Genomic DNA, 19,229 nt, shown 5'->3' with positions numbered 1-19,229 from the left:
GGTTGTGATTAGGGTTATGGCTACAGTTGGGATTAGGATTAGGGGTGTGTTGGGGTTAGTGTTGAAGTTAGAATTGAGGGGTTTCAACTGTTTAGGCACATCAGGGGTCTCCCAAACGCAACATGGCGCCACCATTGATTCCAGCCAATCTTGCATTCAAAAAGTCAAATGGTGCTCCCTCCCTTCCAAGCCCCGACGTGCGCCCAAACAGTGGTTTACCCCCACATTTGGGGTATCAGCGTACTCAGGACAAACTGGGCAACAACTGTTGGGGTCCAATTTCTCCTGTTACCCTTGCAAAAATAAAAAATTACTTGCTAAAACATAATTTTTGAGGAAAGAACAATTATTTTTTATTTTCACGGCTCTGCGTTATAAACTTCTGTGAAGCACTTGGGGGTTGAAAGTGCTCACCACACATCTAGATAAGTTCCTTCGGGGGTCTAGTTTCCAAAATGGGGTCACTTGTGGGGTGTTTCTACTGTTTAGGCACATCAGGGGCTCTGCAAATGCAATGTGACGCCCGCAGACCATTCCATCAAAGTCTGCATTTCAAATGTCACTACTTCCCTTCCGAGCCCTGACATGTGCCCAAACAGTGGTTTACCCCACATATAGGGTATCAGCGTACTCACAACAAACTGGGCAACAAATATTGGGGCCCAATTTCTCCTGTTACCCTTGTGAAAATAAAAAATTGCTTGCTAAAACATCTTTTTTGAGGAAAGAAAAATGATTTTTTATTTTCACGGCTCTGCGTTGTAAACTTCTGTGAAGCACTTGGGGGTTGATCGTGCTCACCACACATCTAGATAAGTTCCTTGGGGGGTCTAGTTTCCAAAATGGGGTCACTTGTGGGGGAGCTCCAATGTTTAGGCACACGGGGGCTCTCCAAACGCGACATGGTGTCCGCTAAAGATTGGAGCCAATTTTTCATTGAAAAAGTCAAATGGCGCTCCTTCCCTTCCGAGCCCTGCCGTGCGCCCAAACAGTGGTTTACCCCCACATATGAGGTATCAGCGTACTCAGGACAAACTGGACAACAACGTTCGTCGTCCAGTTTCTCCTTTTACCCTTGGTAAAATAAAAACATTTTCGCTAAAAGATCATTTTTGTGACTAAAAAGTTAAATGTTCATTTTTTACTTCCATGTTGCTTCTGCTGCTGTGAAACACCTGAAGGGTTAATAAACTTCTTGAATGTGGTTTTGAGCACCTTGAGGGGTGCAGTTTTTAGAATGGTGTCACTTTTGGGTATTTTCTGCCATATAGAACCCTCAAACTGACTTCAAATGTGAGGTGGTCCCTAAAAAAAATGGTTTTGTAAATTTTGTTGTAAAAATGAGAAATCAGTGGTCAAATTTTAATCCTTATAACTTCCTAGCAAAAAAAAAAATTTGTTTCCAAAATTGTGCTGATGTAAATTAGACATGTGGGAAATGTTATTTATTAACTATTTTGTGTCACATAACTCTCTGGTTTAACAGAATAAAAATTCAAAATGTGAAAATTGCGAAATTTTCAAAATTTTTGCCAAATTTCCGTTTTTTTCACAAATAAACTCAGAAATTATCGACCTAAATTTACCACTAACATGAAGCCCAATATGTCATGAAAAAACAATCTCAGAATCGCTAGGATCCGTTGAAGCGTTCCTGAGTTATTACCTCATAAAGGGACACTGGTCAGAATTGCAAAAAACGGCCAGGTCATTAAGGCCAAAATAGGCTGGGTCATGAAGGGGTTAATAGTCCCTGGAAGCTGCGATAGTCTGATTGCTTGTGCAATATATGCTGCAGCATTACTACATATTGTAAAAATTACACTCTCTCCTTTTGAGGCCTGGTCACAGGGAGCAAACCCACACAAACACAGGGAGAACATGCAAACTCCTTGTGGATGTTGTGCTTGGTGGGATTTGAACCCAGGACCCCAGCGCAGCAATGCTAACCACTGAGCCACCGTGCTGCCCTCCAGATACGCTGGTTTCCTCCCACACATAGTAGGGAATTTAGCTTGATAATGGTGCTAAAGAGAAGTGAGCTAAATGGTATGGTAGCCATGCCCACCATTAGCCCATGGTGTAAGGGCCTGTACTCCAGAAACAAAGGTGTGGGTACATGGCCAGAACCTCTCCACACACGGCCACCACACAGCCTCGTCATGAGGCGCGCTAGGTGGTCTTACACCAGCTTCCTGTTACTGCATAGATGTGACGAGCTCTTTCTGTAGAAACCTGTCACTAACATATTTTTGTCTCCTTTATTTCATGCACCTGTCCTGACCCGACCCCCTGCGGCCGCCATCCCTGCTGCCGGTGAGTACTGCTGTCATTGCCCACCTCATTCTCGCCGCTATGGTCCGTGCGAGCCACGGGTCACAGTATTGTTTAATGGCGCCCGCTGCTATGTAGAGCGGAGCAGTGCCGGAATCCTCCGCGTGGCGGCAGTATAGGACTGCGCTCCGTGCTGCCGGCGGGGCGGGGCGACCCTGTGTGGTGTCAGCGCTGCTGTATATGTATACGAGGGCTGTCTGCACTGCAGCCGACAAGTCTCCACCGGAGCGTCCCTGGCATTGTCCGCACACCTTATAACGACACTGTCACACAAGCTACCGTACACGGCAACTAAACATGGCTGCGGCAGGTAGTCTGACAGCCCACACCCCCGCTTCACACAATGGCTCGGTAGTAACGCCCCCCAGCAATGTGCAGCCCGCCGGCCAATTAGCGGCTACTCCAGTGTTTACTGGCCGGGGGCGTGAATGTGCTTGGCGGTGGAGGTAGAGGTGCGGAGATCACGTGTGCTGCGGAGATCACGTGTGCTGAGGAGAAGCGCGCCAACCTGTCCCGTGCTGAGCCGTACGTATCCGTGTGCGCTGGGCAGGGTGTGCGCTGGGCAGGGTGTGCGCTGGGCAGGGTGTGCGCTGGGCAGGGTGTGCGCTGGGCAGGGTGTGCGCTGGGCAGGGTGTGCGCTGGGCAGGGTGTGCGCTGGGCAGGGTGTGCGCTGGGCAGGGTGTGCGCTGGGCAGGGTGTGCGCTGGGCAGGGTGTGCGCGGCCCCGCCGGGTGTGCGCGGCCCCGCCGGGTGTGCGCGGCCCCGCCGCCGCCTCATTATGGCTACCTATTGAGCAGTGGGGGCTGGAGCCTAGTGCCGGGCGTGTGTCACTGTACTGCCTGCTCATGTTGTAGCTGTTCTGTAAACTTGGGCTTCAACCAGTGGAAAGAAAATGTGTTGTTTTTTTGTTTGTTCTTTACTTGCGGTAATATGTGATACTTTATTAATGGCGGACTAGAGGCTTATAGGGAAGCGGACCAAGTAGTAGTGTCTGTAGTGGAGCAGTTGCCCATAGCGACACGTCTGCCGCAAACCTGGCGAATGAAGACTGATTCGGTTGCTACCGGCAACTACTTTCTGTGATCGTTTCCAGCAGTTGTGGTAAATGCAGATATTTTCTGAGGGCGACCCATGTCCTGACTTGTGGCAGCAGTGTGGCACTGTGTTACATGGATTGTTGGGCTACTCTCACACTAGCGTCGGGTAACGTCCGTCGCAATGCGTCGGTTTGGAGAAAAAACGCATCTTGCAAAGTTGCCCGCAGGATGCGTTTTTTCTCCATACACTTGCATTAGCGACGTATGGTCACACGTCATGTTTTGGCGGACCGTCTGCACAAAAAAAGTTCCATGTAACTTTTTTTGCGCGTCATGTCCACCATTTTTGACCGCGCATGCGCTGCCGAAACTCAGCCCCCTCCTCCCCGGACATTACAATGTGGCAGCGGATGCGTTGTAAAACTGCATCCGCTGCCCACGTCGTGCGAAATTACTACACTGTACGTCGGGCCGACGGTTTGCGACGGCCCGTACCGACGGACTAGTGTGAAAGTAGCCTAAGGCTAGTTTCACATTTGCGTTAGAATCCGTAGCTTTTAATCCGCATCCGCAAGTGCAGGAAAAAATGCATAGAAACACGTACAAACGCGTTTTTTAGTCGCATGCGGGAACACATGCGATTAAAAAAACGCCGCTTTTGCATGCTTTTCCATGCGTTTTTTTCTGCGGATGCGGTGCGCACGGTGACCATTTTTACAGGAGAAAAATCTAGATAACCAGACACCGCCAATGTGATTACAGAGGGCGTGTGTTATGGGACATCTTTATATAGATCCTTGAACAGCTGAAATCTTCGTATTTTGCTCCTGTATCCTGTGTCATGATCTTCGCATGGAGAGCTTTTATTTCAACCTGGATTTAAGCATCAAGCTGTTTCTTGCCTGTGCGTTTGCTTGGGAGCACAGACTAAGCAGAACGAAGAGATATGGAGAAAATACAAATATTCATTTTTTGGCCAACCTCATATATCTATACTAAAGACACAGAAAGCTGCAGTTTTTTACTTGCTAAATACTGGAGCTATGATGTGGCCAAAAAATTAGGTGTGCGGCGAACGGTGTGTATTGCCGGCGGCGAAAGACACAATTAAGCCACACGTAATTGGGGGCAAAAAACAAATATTTATTTTCTTAGAAACCAAACTTTTTTAATTAACTGCGCCTGCTTGGGGTAGAGTGACGCAAATGGGGGTGTGTGAAGCTGTGAGGTCTGGCTAAGTGTGGACGACGCAGGGGTGGCAGGAGAAGGGGCAATTAAACTAGTGGGGTCTGGTAGTTCGGGGATGGGGCTTGACACATGAGAGGCCTGAGACGCACTGGAAGGGTGAGACAAACGTGACATTACAGACACACTGGGAGGTGAGGGGGGGGAGGAATACTGATAGTACGAGTTTTTTTTATTTTTTTCCCCTTTCTGGGTTCGCCGGGTTCTGGTAAGCCTCGGTGGGCTCATATGTCATGGCATGGTCATGGTGGGTGACCTGTCAGGGTCCGGCTGCACTGTGCTTGTAGAGCGTGCAGCCATGCCAGAGTCCATAGTGCTCGTATAGCGTGCAGCCATGCCAGAGTCCATAGTGCTCAAAGAGCGTGCAGCCATGCCAGAGTCCATAGTGCTCGTAGAGCGGAAGGCCATGCCAGAGTCCATAGTGCTCGTAGAGCGTGCAGCCATGCCAGAGTCCATAGCGCTCGTAGAGCGGAAGGCCATGCCAGGGTCCTGCAGCATCGTAGTGGTGGCGGTACGGAAGGCCATGCCTGGGTCCTGCTGCATCGTGGTGGTGGCGGAGCGGAAGGCCATGCCAGGGTCCTGCTGCTGCATCGTGGTGTTAGTGGAGGATGTCCAAGCAGGAGCAGCGGTTGTCATGGTGGTGGCGGTGGGCTGTCCAACAGCACCTCGGCATGGTGGTGGTGCTGTACTGGTGTCCGGCAGTGCTAGGAATAGAGGTGGCCGTGCAGTGGTATGCAGCAGAGGTCGGCATTGAGGTCATTCGTGACAGTGTGGGCACAGGTGGGTATGCCGCCACTGTCTGCTGAAAATACCGACTCTGCTGCATAGCCTGCACGTAAGCAGCATTGCAGGCCTGCATGACACTAAGCTGGAGATCAGGAGTAAGGTGTTCCGACATGCCCTGTTCAATTTGGTTAAAAAAAATGACGTGCTGGCCTCTGGAGGTCGGCTTTTACTTGTTCAAGGCTTTTGGTGACCTCCTGGATACGTGTATTCATATGGCTAATGGCAGTATCCAGTCGGTCACCTAAAGCCTTGAGTCCATCATGAAAAACCAAGCTCAAGTGCAACAATTCAGATGCCCTCTGCCGCTGCTGGGATGAGCCCCAAAAAATGGGGCAGGGGCAGAGGACTGGGAAAGGGGAACACCTGATGGACCAGCTTCCTGGTCTCCAGTTAGTGTGGCAGGCCCACTTGCTGCAGCGCTGCTGGATGGCTGGGACGGGTCCGTGGCTGTCTGATGAAGGACCGCTCCAGAACCTGGGCCAACAGTGCTGCTCCATGTGCTGTGAAAAAGGGAAAAAAAATTAATACCAAAAATTTACCAAACGCCAACTCCTGTTGAATAGAAACATACAGATTATGGCAATACAACACAACGTAATGCACAGGAGAAATACTTACTTTCTCTGGGCAAGGACCGGTCGTAAAAATGCCAGAATGCGATGGTATTTATTCTTTCGGATCCTTGCTCCAGAACCACTGGGAACACGGCTCTCTTGACGCAGGTCCTTGTTGAAGCGGTCCTTCATCGAACGCCAACGTGTTTTGACTTTGCCCACTGTTGAATAAACAAAACATAATGGTTAGACAATGTACTTTCGGCCGTGCTCACACAACTGTGTGTGATGAGAGAAACTCCTGAGAGTTTATCTCATCACACACAGTTGTGTGAGCACGGCCAAGGTCTCTGCTGCTTCACACTGCAGTGCAATACTTACCAAATGCAGTTCGGACCCGAGTCGGGGCGTTGTCCCAGCCATCCCACATCGCTTGGCCACCTCATTCCATAGGCGCCGGATCGTCACGTTGTCCGAGTGCTGTGGAACCCGGGTGTCCCACAAAGGGGCTCGCTCATGGACCAGGGAGATGAGGATATCGTTGTCAATGAGGTCCTCATCCCGTTCTGGAACCTAAAACATATATGAAGACATTTAGGCCATGTTCACACAATGCGTTTTTTACTGCGGAACCGCCGCGATTTTGCCGCTGCGGGTCCGCAGCTGTTTTCCATGCAGGGTACAGTACAATGTAACCCTATGGAAAACAGGAAACGCTGTGCACATGATGCTGAAATTCACTAAAAAAGCCACGCTGAATAGCTGCGGTAAAAAAGAAGGACCATGTCACTTCTTTGTGCGGAACTGCAGCGGTTCTGCACCCATAGACCTCCATTGTGAGGTCAAACCCGCAGTAAAACCCGCAGATCAAAAATATATCTGCGGGTTTTATTGCGGTTATGGGTGGAGAAACCGCTGCAGCAGGAAGTGCGGGGAAGCGGGAGGAAGTTCGTGGGCGGAAGTGCTTGGGCGGAGTGTGTTCCTGTATCCCGAAGAGACATGGAGGCATACCGTCGCATGGGGATCGATGTCGGCCGTTTGATAGATTTGGTATGTGTGTGTGTGTGTGTGTGTCCCCATGCGACGCTAGTGCCACCATTGTACTAAGTCGCCGTATGGGACTACTACTCCCATCCGGTATTAGGATGGGAGAGTTGTCCCTCTGTCCGGCGACTTAGCACAGTTGTAAAGTTACACAAAACACACACAGTACACATACATGACACACAGTACATATAACACAGAGTATATACTCACCAACAGCACACTGGTAGGCGAAGCCCTCGATCCCCTAGAAAAAATCCCAAAATAAAAAATCAAATTCATACTCCCTGTCCGCAGAATCCATAAAACGAGTGTCCCACGCCGATCGGCTGCTCTCCGGCGATATACTGCCAGGAGCGAAGCTCCTAGCAGTGTATCGCATACTGTTCCGGAGTTCAATGGCTCCGGCGTCTCGGTTAACGGCAGTACAGCTGCGTTGAACTTTCCCACGCAGCACTGCCGTTAAGCGAGAGTGCCGGGGTCAATGACCGCCGGTAAACTCGCTCGCGCATGCGCAGTGACACACCGACAGGAACTATGGCTCCTGTCAGTGTGTTGCTGCAGCCGTGGAGAGCAGACATCTCTGGATGTGTCTGTTCTCCATGGAAGATCTTCGTGGGACCCTCGATGGATTTCTGCGGACAGGGCCAGGGAGTATGAATTTTTTTTTTTTTTTTGCGTCTTTTTCAGGTCGAGGGTCTTCAGGACGGATTGAGCGTACAATAAAATATGGTCAAAAAGTGGGTGTCTTTATTTCATTAAAATATTTTTTTTCTAGTGTTTGTTTTTTTTTAACCCTTTCATTGGATTAATAATGGATAGGCGTCTTATTGACGCCTCTCCATTATTAACCGGGCTTAATGCCACCTTACAATAGCAAGGTGGCATTAACCCCTCATTACCCCATATCCCACCGCTACACGGGAGTGGGAAGAGAGGGGCTAAGTGCCGGAATTGGCGCATCATTTAGATGTGCCTTTTCTGGGGCGGCTGCGGGCTTATATTTGTAGCCAGGGGGGGGGGGGCAAATATCCATGGCCCCTTTCCTAGGTTATGAATATAAGCCCACGGCTGTCTGCGTAGCCTTTCTGGCCTAAAAATATAGGGGGACCCCAACACTTTTTTTTGGGGGGGGGGCTCTCCCTTTATTTCTGAGCCAGAAAGGCTACGCAGACAGCTGTGGGCTTCATATCCATGGCCTGGGAACAGCCATGGGTATTTTAACCCCTTCCCAGGCCACAAATATTGGCCCGCAGCAGTCTGCCTAGCCTTTCTGGCCTAAAAATATAGGGGGACCCTATGTCATTTTTTTATTTTTTTTTTTTGGGGGGGTGGGGGTGTCCCCCTATATTTTTTTTTATCATTTTAATAGCATTAATAATGGATAGGCGTCTTATTGACGCCTCTCCATTATTAACCGGGATTAATGCCACCTTACAATAGCAAAAATACGTGCAACTGAAATACGTGATACGTGGCACTGAGATACGTGGCACTGAAATACGTGGCACTGAGATACGTGGCACTGAGATACGTGGCACTGAGATACGTGGCACTGAAATACGTGGCACTGAAATACGTGGCACTGAAATACGTGGCACTGAAATACGTGATACGTGGCACTGAAATACGTGGCACTGAAATACGTGGCACTGAAATACGTGATATGTGGCACTTAAATACGTGGCACTTAAATAGCTGGATAGAGCTGGATCCGCGGGCTGTGATCTGGCCTACGCTCAGCACTCTGCGGAGCGCTGTCATTCAAAACACGTCCACTCATTTTGGTGTTTAGTCCCAAAATGGAGGATGGAAGAAGAAAAGGGTTGGACAAGGAAATGACATCATTTCTTTTTTTTTTTTTCCCCCCACTGCAGTTAAAGCTTTATTTGTGTCAAACACAGACAATCTGCAGAGAAAACTGCATAAAAAACCGCATCAAAAAACGCACCAAAAACGCACCAAAACGCACCAAAAACCACACCTGCGTTTTCTGCTAAGAGCTGCGGTTTTTAGTGCAGAAAAACAGGGAAATCAGGAACGTGTGAACATGGCCTAAATGTTGTATACATTAACATAAGGAAAAGAAAGAAAACAGAGGCTGAGAAATGGCATGAATAAGGAAAGTCAAGATAAACAAGTAGTCCAGAAAAAAATTGTGAAGAAAGAGGAAAGGAAGATTCAAGAATACTAAAGTGAGGATACAGTAAACAGTCAGCCAGGTATACTTACACGCTGCCGTCTTGACACTCGACCGTGACCCCCGCTGCTCCTGCCCAGCCTCTGCCGCAGTAGAAGTGCTCTAAAAAAAAGAAAAAAAAATTGTCTTATGTGTAGATGTGACAGTGAATACTTACCAATCTGAGGAGGTGAGTACTCACTTCACTGACATGTTCGGCTTCAGAAGGCCCAGGACGTTGCTCCTCATCAGAAGAAGACATTCTGATTCATGCAGAAAGAAAGAAATGGCAGAAATTAGGACATAATAGAAAATAAAGACATTGGCTAGGATATACTCACATTGTTCAGAGTGTAGATTCCTTCCTGTGTCTGCTCTGCTGCGTCTGGAAAGCTTCTCTGTCTGCTGAGTAGTGACCTGCAACTGTCCACTCCCTCTCTTTATCACCTTGTATGTCGGGGGTGGCTAATCAGTGTCTAGACATGTTTCTCTCTGGTGCAACGCATGCGTTCACGAACGCAAGCAAACGCATGTGCTTGCGGCTGCATGCGTTCACATAGACAGCAATGCGTTTTTTTGGTGCATTTCTTCCGCTAACAACCGCATACGTTTCTAGTCGGGAAATTGACTCCTCTAAAATTACTACATGTAGCGTTTACTGCGCCAAACCGCAGATGACAAAACAACGCATGCGTCGTCAAACGCGGCATAACGCAATCAAACGCAGACACTTGCGTCCCTAATGTTAAATATAGGAATACACAACGCATGCGGATTATTGCGGAAGAAACGCCGCGGACACAACCGCAAATCTGAAACCGGCCTTATTCTAACATGCTATAGATAAATGTGACGTTATCTGTTTGTTTTCCAATTTCTCTTCTCTGCATCAGGTAGGCCCCTGTCACATATCAGTTTTTTGCCATCAGTCGCAATCCGTAGAATCTTGAGAAAAACGAATCCGGCGACTGATGCCGCCGGATCTGTGTTTTTTTTTTCCCCCCTTATAGACTTGTATTAGCGACAGATGGCCTCACGTTTCATTTGTCGTTCACCGGATCCATCAAATTGTTTGTCCGGCAGCTGGAGACGACAAAGTAACGTTTTTGTGTCAAAATCGGACAGCAATGGATCCGTTGTTTACTAGAATGGAAGCTTATGGCGCTGAATCCGTCAATTGATGGAATCCGGTGACTGATTCTGTTTTTTTTTTTTTTAACTGGGCATGCTCCAATTTAATTAGAATCCAATTAGCCAAATCCGCTGGTCAGATCCGTCAGGAAAAAATGAATCCGTCGCATCAGTTTTTCACAATCTGCAACGGATCCGTCAAGCCAACGTATAGTGACTGACGGCAGAAACCTGATGTGTGAAAGGGGCCTTAGAGAAACTGTTATTTCTAATATGCTTTGGTAAGAGTGTGTTCACACTCTCTTCTTCTCTATAAAATTTTGTAAACCTGAAGGGTCTTTTTTATATTTTTTTTAAATCCATTATACAGGGTGGGCCATTTATATGGATACACCTAAATAAAATAGGAATGGTTGGTGATATCAACATCCTGTTTGTGGCACATTAGCATATGGGAGGGGGGAAACTTTTCAAGATGGGTGGTGACCATGGCGGCCATTTAAGTCGGCCATTTTGGATCCAACTTTATTTTTTCCAATGGGAAGAGGGTCATGTGACATCAAACTTATTGATGATTTCACAAGAAAAACAATGGTGTGCTTGGTTTTAACTTGACTTTATTCTTTCTTGAGTTATTTACAAGTTTATGACCATTTATAAAATGTTCAAAGTGCTGCCCATGTGTTGGATTGTCAATGCAACCCTCTTCTCCCACTCTCGACACACTGATAGCAACACCGCAGAAGAGATGCTAGCACAGGCTTCCAGTATCCGTTGTTTCAGATGCTGCACATCTGCAGATAGCCCACAAGGAGTGGTGGTTAACTCCCTAGTCTTGTAGACACAAGAGAACAATTATGGAAACAGGAACACATGGGCTACTTGCACAGTGAACAAGTCTGTAGGAACATGTTCACACACCACCAAGAAACTTGAAGACACAAAAGAGCACAGTAAAACCAAAAACGCTCAGTTTCAAAAAATCACAGTAATCCGTAAGTGCTAGTAAAAAGATGTAAAAAACAGGGTATTTTTTTGATATTTTTTTGCAAAAAATGTATACTAAGCTGCTCCACCAAACGTCAAGGTATACCCATATAGAGCAGTCCTAACTGATGTATGCAATCCCTATCTGATGTATTTAAAAACCTGATCATCTGTATATTACCTGTGTGAACAGGGTTCAGAGAGGAAATGTCCATGTGGACACGCTGAGTGGAACGTTATTCAATGGGAAAAAAAAGCTGTACAGATGTTGCGGAAAAATCTGTGTGGAATTGCTGCGGATTTCAAAGAAGTGCATGTCACTTTTGTGCAGATCTGCAGCGTTTCTGCACCCCTCCATGTTAAAATTCCGCAGTGGCGAAAATCTGCATAAAAACCGCGGCAAATCCGCGGCTGCCGATTCTGCCAGGAGATGCGGATTTTGTGCAGAAAATTCTGCACCTCTTTTCCTACTTGTGCACATAGCCTTAGCTCTTTTTCAGCGTTTTGCAGCATATTGGGTACGTGCAAAAACACAAGTATAAATTTTGCTGTGTTTTTGGTAGAAAAACCTAAGGACGCTAAATCATGCTTTCTTGGGGCCACCTAACTTTATCATCATGTAGAAGAGACAATAAAAATGCAGCAAAAAAGTAGCGAAAATTCAGTAAAACCTTCTTGTAAGCAGTTTAACTGCCTAGAGAGCAGGTTTTGCCTGCGGAAGACAACGGAACGTGTGAACATAGCCTAAGCTATGTGCACATGTTGCGGATAGGTGTGCAGATTTTTCCGCACTGTTTTTGCAAGATCCGGAGGTAAACTGCACTGCGGATTTACCGCGGTTTTTGTGCGGATTCCTATTGAGGAGCAGGTGTAAACCACTGCGGAATCCGCACAAAGAATTGATATGCTGCGGAATGTTAATTATTAGCATATCATTTATTTTTTTTTTTTTTCCGCAGCATGTGCACTGTGGATTTTGTTTTCCATATGTTTACATGGTACTGTACAACACATGGAAAACTGCTGCAGATCCGCAGCGTCATGTTTAGTATCCCTAGGAATGCTGAAATAACCACTTTTATAAATTTTGCGCCAAACCTCTCTAGCGCCAGGGAGGTATGAATTCTCCCTGACTCAAGCGCCTTGCAGCTGTCCATCATCCCACCGGGCTCCGCCTCCTCTTTAATTATGTCTCGGGCATGTGCCGTGCGCGCTGCCCTGGAACTCACATCAGCTGCCTGATGTAGTGATATCGCGCCTGCGTGTAGCGGAGGCTCGAGATTCCGCCCCACAGTGTTATGATGTATTCACACTGCAGGGCTGGAAATCTGGCGCTGTGCGCAGGTGCGATCTACTTGCATCACTTGATTGTGAGTTCCAGGGCAGCGCGCACGGCACATGCCCGAGAGATAATTGCAGGCGCCGGTGACTGCACAAGAGAGAGTAGGTGGAGCCCGGTGGGATTATGGACGGCTGCGAGGCGCTTGAGTCAGGGAGAAATCATACATCCCTGGCGCAATAAAGGTATGGCGCAAAATTTATAAAAGTAATTATTTTGGCATTTCTAGGGATACTAAGCATAAGGGCCACCTTCACAGAATGCAGCCTTAGTGCTGCTGAAGGTGGTGCTTTTACCTTAATAGGCCCTGGGGGGGGGGGGGGGTGACGGGTTCCCTTTAAAACAAAGAAATGCTGAAAAAAATTGCTTTGCTGAGTGATATGTTCCACTGTGTACTATACAGTTACCTACATTTCACCTATACATCTGCATTTTTTTTTCCATTGTACACACTGAATGTGGCTTTTAATCAGGATTTATAGTCTTGGCTCCACTGTGTGAATGCTGCTGAAATGTTCCTAATACTCTTCTGTCTGAAAACAATTAACAGTATGTATTTGATTACAGTAGGGATGTTTTCTCGAAAATCTGTTATTCCATCTGTTCATCAGTATGTAGTCACTTTGTGGGGCTGTGACCTCATGTCCTCTCTCATTACTTGCTTTTGACACTGGTATAGGCATGCTTAATCATTTGTACAAACTCTGCACAAGCTCACATCTAAAAGACCAAATTAAGTGTACCACCTACCTTGTTCATAGTAGCAGAAATACACATCCCTTTTATGGCAACAGCGTTTTTCGTAAGGATAGTGACCTCAAATACACATCCCTTTCATGGCAACAGCGTTTTTCGTAAGGATAGTGACCTCTTGTAGCTTGCTACTGTGTCCTGCCTCTGCAAAAATTGTTCAGGAATGATTAAATGACATGACATTGTTTAGGGTGTTAATTCAGCTACAAACGTTCTGGGAAAAACAACTTTGATTCATGGAGGCCTCACCTTGTAACTTGCAAGATGTACTGTGATGTTTTGGTGGTAGAGCTCACTGAAAAAAATCACTGTATACCAATTAGAAAAGTACCAAAAAATTTTTATTGAATCGCCAAATAAAGTACCTAATTTATTAGATAAATCATGTAAATCATAACTTTTAATATTAAATGTTACAAATATGTACCAAAATTTAGTCATGACTCCCAACAACCAAGAAAGAAAGATCACTGCACACTGAGAGTCCTTGTGGACTTCAGGAGTTAGGACCGAATTTATAAATGCTAGTGTAACTCCAGCCTATGTTGATCCAGAAAAGTAGGACCAGTGTCATGCAAATACAATGAGATTTTTAGAAAGTAGGAAGCGCTTCCCGGGCTATTACTATCAGCTAACTACTGTCTGTGCATCCTTCACTGGTTATGAGGTGGAACCACCCCCAAAAAATAATTTGGGGTTTCCACTATATTTAATAACCAGCAAAGGCTCAACAAACCACTGCAGGCTGATATTAATAGCATGTAGATATTGGCCCTCTCCCAGATGAACACCAGCCCTCATCTGCCCCAGAAATGGTGCATCCATTAAATGCACGCATTTTTGTTTTGTTTTTCCTGTCAATATGGCCATGTGAGGGCTTATTTTTTGCGAGACGAGTTGTACTTTTGAACGACACCATTGGTTTTAAAATTCCAAGTGTGGTGAAATTGCAAAAAAGTGCAATCCCACACTTAATTTTTTGTTTGGCTTTTTTACTAGGTTCACGAAATGCTAAAACTGACCTGCCCTTTTGATTCTCCAGGTCATTACGAGTTCATAGACACCAAACATGTTTAGGTTATTTTTTATCTAAGTGGTGAAAAAAAATTCCAAACTTTGCTAAGAAAGAAAAAATAAAGAAAAAAAAAAATTGCGCCATTTTCCAATACCCGTAGCATTTTAATTTTCCAGGACGTCTCTCCTGACAGCACCACCAGGAGGTTGTCCTTCATATCCTTGATAGGGTGAAGAACACAGAAGAGGTTAAATAGCCCCTCCCCACCTCCACCCTTCAGTGTTTTTCCTGTCCCTATCAGGGACAGACGCAGGAGAGTGTTCTCCAGAAGATAATGGATTTACCTGATGCCGGATGTCGGGTTCAGTCGAGCAGGTGCTCCCAAGGGCGGTCTTCTACTCCTGGAGGGGGCTCTGGGCCGCGGGAGTCTCGATGGAGGGACTCCTCACATAGCAGGATACCGACTGAGGTCCCTCACGCGATAAGGTAGAGCTGTGTGCTCCCGTCAGCTGCCTCATCCCTTCACAAAGGGCTCTGAGGCAGCGGCTGCTGCAGCGGTGTCCGCCGCTGTTCCCCTGACCGTGCTATCTCCACAAGGAGCCGGCGGCATCTCCCCGAACTTCTGGCGGCATCTCCCCAGACTTCCGGCGCTTTGCATTGGAGGGGAGTGCGCCGGTGACTACTTCCGAGGGGCGTGGCCAAATTCCCGGAGTCTGCGGCGGTTTCTGGTGTCGGCCGGGGCACGTCGGCGGAATAGGAGAGTCCGGGGCATGATGGCGCCGAGAACAGATGGTCCCAGGCTGCGCAGTACAGCTGGGGACCTTCAATCATCGGGAAATGCCAGCAGCTGAGTTCGGAAGGAGGACAAATCAGATGTTTTGAAGTCGGGTAAGAATGACTTTAATGACGGACAGCTGACAGCACACCTGACTTAGTAAGATGGAGGGTGCTAGTCGTCCAGACGTCCAGTCATTAAAGCTGCCCACGGACCATGTGAGTAAACGTGGTGGGGAAGTACCTAGCAGGACTTAAGATCCGTTAGCTACAGGGCCTTCTTTTACATTTTAGTACAAGGACCTCCCCAAGCGGTCTGCCACTAAGAAGGCTATCAGATGTCCGTTATGTACCAACAAACTCCTAGACGGTTAAAACAAGAAGTTTATGCAAAGTGTGCATCGCTAAACTGCTCAAAGACAAACGAGCTTCGTTATTAGCTAACATAAAAACCATGATTAGAGATGAAGTCCAGGTTACCGTCTCAACATTGGTGCCACCCCAATTCCCTCACCCTAAGAGGCCCAGATGGGATGTAGACTTGAGTTCAGAAGGAGGGGTATTCCGACCCGGACTCAGGTGAAGGTGACAATTCCTTGGTAGTATTTCTGGAGGAACGCAAGATACCTTTTGTTCGTCCGAAAGCACAGAGATGCTCCTAAAAGCAGTTGGGAGTACTATGAAAGTAGAGGACTCCACTGAACCACTATCGGTTCAGGACGAAATGTTCAGCGGCCTGAGAACCCGCAGAAACAGTATTTCCAGTTAACAACCATATAACAGCGATGATACTGGAAGAATGGGAAGATGTGGGGAAAAAAGCTAGTAGTCCCGAGGGACTTCAAGTACCGTCTTCCCTTCGATCCAGAAGAAACTAAAGTCTGGGAATCTGTGCCAAAGATCGACATTCCGGTAGCTAAAGTGTCAAGGAAAACATCTATTCCTTTCGAAGACTCATCTGGTTTAAAAGACCCGATGGATAAAATGTCAGAAGATCTCCTTTAAAAAAAGCCTGGGAGTTGTCAACTGCCATTATGAAAACAAACATGGCGGCCACCTCTGTAGCAAGATCCATGAGCCTCTGGGTAGACTAGCTGGAAGGTCACATTAAAGACAGGACTCCCAGGGAAGAAATTCTGAAGTCTGTCAATACTAAGAATGGCGACTGATTTCATGGCGGATGCTTCAGCAGAGTCGGTGCGTTTTGCAGCTACAAATAACGCGCTGTCAAATGCGGCAAGGCGGGCCCTGTGGCTAAGATCTTGGACGGGAGATAATCAGTCGAAAAACAAACTTTGTTCGATTCCGTTCTCATGTATTTGGTAGTGTCCTAGATGAGCTGCTCGAGAAAGCATCTGACAAGAAGGGCTTTCCCGAAGAGAAGCCAAAGAAGATGCCATTCTTTCGGAAAACTCGCTCCCACCCTAGGCAGGACTACAAAGGGAAAGGGAAGTCCGGCAGATGGAGCTACTCTAAAGGCGGTAGGGGAAGAGGTTCCTTTCGAGACCAATAGTCAGGACTCAGCAGACAATGACGCCAACAATATAGGAGGGAGACTACAATACTTCCTAGAGGGCTGGCAGAATATCACTCAGTGGATCCTACAGACGGTCGCCCAGGGTACAGGATAGCATTCACCCAGCTTCTCCCCCAAAAGGTACTGCCTAACGCGTACCGAGTCGTCAGCAGTCCATCAAAGACTGTTAACAGACATACAGGAGCTCTCATAACTGCAGGTCATAGTTCCTGTACCCCATCACCAGCGATTTCATGGACATTACTCCAGCCTGTTCTCCATTAAAAAAAAACCAAGTGGAGAATACCGTACAATAATAAACTTAAGACCATTAAATCAGTGGGTAGCTTACAAACGCTTCAAGATGGAGTCTCTCCGATCAATTACATCTTTCATAAAAAAAATCCATAATGTGCACGCTAGATCTCAAACATGCGTACTACCATGTACCCATCCATCCCACCAAAAATTCCTCAGATTTGCAATAAAAGGCCACGAGAAAATACGTCCTTTCCAATTCCAGTGCCTACCATTCGGTCTCGCTTCGGCCCCAAGAATATTCACAAAACTCATGACAGAGGTCATGGCTCACTTAAGAGAAAAGAACGTTCTCATCGTCCCATACCTAGATGATCTGTTGTTGATGGCAGATTCGCCTCATCGGATGGAAGAATCTTTAACAATGACCATATCACTCCTGAAGAGTCTAGGGTGGATAACGTTTCTCCTTATGAAGAGTGACATACCAGCTGGCTTGTCAAGGTAAGAAGGCTTATTTGCCGAGCAATGCTCCTTTGTGAAATTAAATATGCAAATTGCCTCTATTGAGAAAAAGAGGACTTAACTCTATAGCGCCACCTGTTGGAAGTAGCGGTCCTACAAGTCACAATCAACCCTTTAACGAGTCGTGCAAGATGACTTAGGATAAAAGTCAAATCAGTATCTTAATTCGCAGACACGGTGTTTCGGGCTGTTGGCCCTCGTCAGTGCGAAGCATGAGAACTGATTTGGCTAGGTGAGAGGCTCTGGACTGGGGTCTAAGGGGTAACGTTTCTCCTTATGGAGAGTGACATACCAGCTGGCTTGTCAAGGTAAGGAGGCTTATTCGCCGTGCAATGCTCCCCTGGGAAATTAAATATGCAAATTGCCTCCTCCAAGCTGTAATCCCACCCTAAATAGGAGTTATTTGGTAATTCTCCTGGTGGTGCTGTCAGGAGGGACGTCCTGGAAAGTAGGAATTAGTCCTACCGGTAATAGTGTTTCCAGGAGTCCATCATGACAGCACCCCTTATTTAGGAAAAAAAGGAATTTGAGCGGGCACCACTACAAATGTTAAACAGATTAGGAGAAGGGGGTGCAACTAATGCGCCAAGAGACCATGCAAAAGGAAAAAGAAAAGAAGCGCAAATAAAGTGCACACACAACCAATATAAAGTGAAACATGGCTTTTATTGAGACCAAAAAGAGTGCTAGCAAGACATAAAAACATTTGAAACACCTATAAAAAGACATGCCAAAACAACAAGAACATCCCCTGTATATGGGGATGAAGCTCAAGCAGACTCGAGGAAATAAATAATCCCAGGTATTATATCTAATGTGAAATGAAAATCCGCAAGTACAAACATGAATGTACAAATAACTACATTTTGGTCTCAATAAAAGCCGTGTTTCACTTTATATTGGTTGTGTGTGCACTTTATTTGCGCTTCTTTTTCCTTTAGCACCCCTTATTTACCCATCCTTGAATTCCTGTCTGTGTGATATGAACATGTATGGAGAGGAAATTCAATAAAATTGCGTTGCATCCATCCTGGTGTGGTACTTTGTAAAATCACTGAAGGGTTGAGGTGGGGAGGGGCTATTTAACCTCTTCTGTGTTCCTGTCCCGATCAAGGATATGAAGGACAACCTCCTGGTGGTGCTGTCATGATGGACTCCTGGAAACACTATTACCGGTAGGACTAATTCCTACTTTTCGTGATCTGGGGTCGGATGAGGGGTTATTTCTTGCGTGCCGAGCTGACTTTTTTAGTGATACCATTTTGGTGCAGATACGTTCTTTTGAATCACCCGTTATTGCATTTTAATGCAATGTCGTGGCGACCAAAAAAAACGTAATTCTGGCATTTTTAATTTTTTTTTTTTCTCGTTACGCCATTTAGCGATCAGGTTAAATTATTATTATTATTATTATTATTATTATTATTATTATTTTTATTTTTTTTAATTGATCGGGCGGTTCTGAACGCGGCGATGCGAAATGTGTAGGTTTGATTTCATTTATTTATTTTTTATTTTTTGAATGGGGCGAAAGGGGGGTGATTTAAACATAAAATTAAAAGAAAAAAAAGTGTGTGTATAAAATTATATATATATAATTTATTTATTTATTTTTTTAAACTTTTGCCATGCTTCAATAGCCCCCGATCATCATATAGCTATGTAGCTGAATTACAGGCTTGCTATGAGCTCTCACAGCAAGCCGGCATCAACCATAGCGGTCTCAAGGAGACCTCTGGTTGCTATGCTGACC

At 46.3% G+C, this 19,229-nt stretch overlaps 1 protein-coding gene and 1 long non-coding RNA gene across 15 annotated transcripts in view; one reads left to right on the top strand and one right to left on the bottom strand.

Annotated features, from left to right (window-relative positions):
* Positions 1-2,484, bottom strand: part of LOC143815939 (uncharacterized) — a 51,581-nt gene extending 49,097 nt beyond the window's left edge. The window contains exon 1 of the long non-coding RNA XR_013223852.1: positions 2,341-2,484. This is a non-coding gene — a long non-coding RNA (uncharacterized LOC143815939). The remainder of the gene's footprint in view (positions 1-2,340) is intronic.
* Positions 1-19,229, top strand: part of LOC143815937 (protein 4.1-like) — a 405,258-nt gene that overhangs the window by 53,590 nt on the left and 332,439 nt on the right. For 3 of the 14 annotated variants that reach the window (XM_077295752.1, XM_077295748.1, XM_077295743.1), the window contains exon 1: positions 2,720-2,859. The exons of the other annotated variants lie outside the window; for them this stretch is intronic. The gene's annotated coding sequence lies outside the window, so the exon portion shown is untranslated. Of the gene's footprint in view, positions 1-2,719; positions 2,860-19,229 lie in introns of those variants that run through there. 14 annotated transcript variants of the gene reach the window in all.

Source organism: Ranitomeya variabilis, chromosome 3, assembly GCF_051348905.1.
Source record: "Ranitomeya variabilis isolate aRanVar5 chromosome 3, aRanVar5.hap1, whole genome shotgun sequence".
NCBI lineage: Eukaryota > Metazoa > Chordata > Amphibia > Anura > Dendrobatidae > Ranitomeya > Ranitomeya variabilis.
This window is presented reverse-complemented; position numbering and strand designations above follow the sequence as displayed.